The sequence below is a fragment of the Neolamprologus multifasciatus genome, chromosome 19, assembly GCF_963576455.1.
Source record: "Neolamprologus multifasciatus chromosome 19, fNeoMul1.2, whole genome shotgun sequence".
Lineage (NCBI taxonomy): Eukaryota > Metazoa > Chordata > Actinopteri > Cichliformes > Cichlidae > Neolamprologus > Neolamprologus multifasciatus.
This window is the reverse complement of record NC_140457.1, coordinates 17897236-17901350: the sequence shown is the minus strand read 5'-3', so window position 1 is coordinate 17901350 and position 4115 is coordinate 17897236.

Here is a 4115-nt window from a genome sequence, read left to right as displayed (position 1 = left end):
ACTTATGTACTGCGTCATCGACTGCAGATTAGATTAAAGACGAGCTTGTTAAACAAACGAAGCAGCTGCAGACAGGCAAGATCGGATCAGACAGTGCCTGATGAACCTGAGCGGTGGCCTCACATACTTGGACTCTGTAATGGGAGGAGATGAACAGGGAGGGCAAGGGCAAAGGAACAAGAGGCGAGAGAGCAGCAGTAGAGGGCCCATCGGTCCACAGACTCGGCCTTTCCTTACAGATTCTCTGAGATTTTCTGACAAATTAACAAATTCTGGAGCATGACTGTCTTCGTGAATGGCGAGTCTGCACAGAGATGATGCTTGCATCACATGCAGATTACACTGAATTGCATACACAAAATTAGAGGCGTTTTACTCCAGCTGTAACTCACTCTTGCTTCGCTCCTGCTAGGTTGAAGTCATATTTTTACGCAATCTGTGTGCATATCTTTTAAAGTAAAGCCAACTTTTCAAATTTTACAGTGCACAGCACGCTCAAAATTGATTGTAGACTATTTAGTAGAGCTTAGTGATGGTATTTAACAAAAAAAAATCACAGTCATGCATCTTTATTTTCATCTTATGTCTTCAGGTCAGCTGAAAACCTCACCAGGGTCAAAGATCAGTATTAGCAGCAATTACACGTGGTTCAATCAATAACAGAAATCATTTAACTGGTGGGGATTGGTCCAGTATGGCTGACTGCAATATATAAACCGTATACTGAAATGTTACTTCATAACACACAAAGAAGGTCACGGGATCGATAAGTAATTCCAATCTTGAGCACTGGGTTTTCCATTAATATCCAAATCTGAGCACATTCATGCACTCCACACAGAGGAATGACCTGGTTTTAACCTTGCCACCCTGAAGGACATCCAAGAAATCATGTTCTCTCGAATAATTGCATGACATTTTTAGTCAACCCCCACCACGCGCATCCATCTGAGTGATGATCGAAAAGAGCTCAGGCTTTGCAGCTGCTTCACTGTCATCATTAGGAGCGAGAGGCTTTTACAGTAATTATGAGTCCTCTTAGGATTTGGCTCTGTGAGCCCGAGTATATCAAGTGTCCCCTTGCTTCATTAAATCCTGTCAACCTGTCACCATCTCTAGGTTTCCTAGGTAGAGCAGCTTGGTAGTTCAGTTCAAGCTGTCACAAGCATCTCTGGGAAAGAAGACGAACCACAAGTTGCTCTTGATGGAAAGCAAATAGGTGAATAAGAATCAGATTGTAAAGCACCGTTTAGAAAGATCTCCATTCAGATTGAAAGCACACTTTGTCATGTTTCATTGTGTAGGAGACACCAGCGTCCTATTTTGTTCAGTGTCCCCTGGGGCAACAGGAGACTTCTGAATTAATAAAAGGTCAGTGGCTGTGCATATTAATCTTCTTCTCTAATCCCCAACACATACCACAGGATATTAGCTGTTAAACTATGTGACAAAACACACATGAAAGTGATTATGATCTCTGAACGATCTCAGCAGTTCAATCCTCGTATCTCTGGGTTGAAAACATGCAGATGGGCACAAACGCTGCTGTGTACTAAGAAGGCCTCATGCCTGCTGAGGAAACATAACATCCGTGCTGTGTGGACTCTTCTTGTGATCAATGCAGATATTTAGATTTTTTTTTTTTTTTAATATCTACAATTAAAAACGAACCCCTCCTCTGATGCTACACTAAACAGGTTCATTACCTGCTATGGATCAGTATAAGTGGATAAAATAGTTTAAGGTGGTAATCATTATTAGGCTGCAGACATGACAGTTACATTCTTTGCCACCAACTCAAGCACGCTTAGTATGTTGTAATTGTCTCCATCCATCTACCAAAGGAGGTTAGGCTAACAGGGCCTTGAACTACATGTCACTGTTTCATCCACACTAATTCCATTGAATTTAAAACAGGGTAAACTTGGCTTTAGATTCTCTCTGAATCTGCTACTCTTCTGCACCTTGAAACCAAATGAGCCTCCCAGAAAATCCTGCAAGCCCCCCTAAGTGACAAGTGGCATGGTGCAAATTCCCAGGCTGCATTGATACAATAACGGATAAGGTGAGAGCATCTGAGGCATTTAAAGAAGTTGCACTGTAGATCCTATTGATGGATTCACAGCAGGGAGGGTAGATGCAATTCATTTCACAATCCTGAAAATGCCAGGTCAGTTCAAAGTGCATTAGGAGTGGATGCTACAGTTATGGTGTATCACAGAAAGAATAAAGCGAAGTGAACCTGCAAGTATCCCCTTGGGAAGGCTAATGAAAGGCCAGTGAGTTCATTCCATGCAACACAATGATTCTGTCAGTCCTGATCAGAAATTGTTCACAAAGTGGAGCCTAAACAGCAGTAGTCTTCATCCATTTTCCCGACTAGATGGAATTATTTATCCATATGGAAAACTTCATCATAGAAGGGCCTGTCCTGCATAATGCAACAGCAGCAGGTGAAAAGACAGGAAGTGCAGTGGAATGACAATGCGAGGAGGAAACAGAAGCGTGATCTCTTTTCTGGATCGGATCAATACTCGGGTCCACTGGGATTTTTTATATCCACCACAATTTGGTTATTAAACGTATCCACGATGAATCACCGTGAGGTTAGTCTAAATAAGAAGTTTGGTGATTAACATTAACTGATTCTCTGTGATTCATTATCTTCTTGGTTTATTGATTTTCTTGCCAAAAGTCAACTAAAAGAAAAACAATGCTGCTAGTGTTTAATTGAATTTATTCATCCTACTGGGAAAAAACAGCTGTTGTCAATTTAAAGGAAGGCTTGAATTTAAAAAGCACTTTGCAGAGATTTAGACTACAGATTTGCCTTCCTGTATCTTGGCTAGCTGTGGTTTCACAAGAAAGGAACATTAAAGAATTCAGAAAATAGATTTTGGACATGGAAATCAGAATATTACAGGGACATGTGTGAAAACTGACAGGCCTCCTTAAATTCTGCTCTGCTCACTCCCAGTTACACTCCCACTCTTCCCCTCCCCTAAAGCCTCTATTGTGTTTCCACTTTGCATGCTGCATTGGTTTGTGCAGTGCTTCTGAACTTTGGTGTGCTGGTCATGAAGTGAATTTAGGTCGAAGATCACAAGCTGAAATTCTGCATGATGGATTTCAAACATCAATTGAACACTGCATGCATTCATTGACAAAACTATGAAAAAAAAAAACCTGTCCGAGAACCAGTTTGGGAACATATATTGTGAGCTTAATCTGTTCTTCTTCCACTATCTTGATAAGATCGGTCACCTATTTGTTATCTCCATTGGTTGAGATGGCTACAATCCTGGATGAGTGGGGAAAAATAGAGAGACATTAGGAGACTACATAAAGTCAGACTGTAAGTGAGGGTACATGAACGGCTGCCCCACCCTTCAGCTGAGTGTGGGCAGAAAATGAAACAATGAGCTGGGAGAGCTCCCGTTTCTCTGACGGAAAAAGATGTTTCCAAATGTATTGTTGATGTAGGAAAATGTGTGTGTGTTTGCACTCTGCAGTCTAGCTGGGGCACACCATGCTAATTATTTGAAGTGTTAGTAAATCTCTTCTCCTCTCTGCAGTTTTTATTTTTCTGAAAAACACCTTGCAACTTTCATTTATTATTTTTTTGGTATTTGGATAATATACAGCATTATGTTGATATTGTATTTCAACCTTTTTCCCCTTTTTATTCAGAAAGTTTTTCAGTATCTCAAAGCTAGGATTTATCTGTCAGTAAAAGCTCACAACACTGTTTACCGATTAAAAAACACAGCCCCAGACTTAAACAACAGCTCATTTTATTCCCGCAGGTTATACTACTAGACTATTTTGAGTGACGATGATAATGTGCTCCCAGAAAATTCCCACTGGGGATTGCAGAACCATTAAAACGGTCGACACTCTCCTGTGCCAAGTAAGCTGTCTGCGGGCATTGCTGCTAAACCAAAATGGAAAGGGAGGAGAGGGGAGGGGTGAGGAAGAGAGCGGGCTCTTCAGACATCGCCGATTGTGGTGGTAAATAGTACATGTCCATCTCTGTGGACTTGTGTTCTATTTCAAGAAGCCTAGTCCAGCTTTGGGAGTGAGGCCTGACCCCCAAACACAAAGGCACTTCCTCT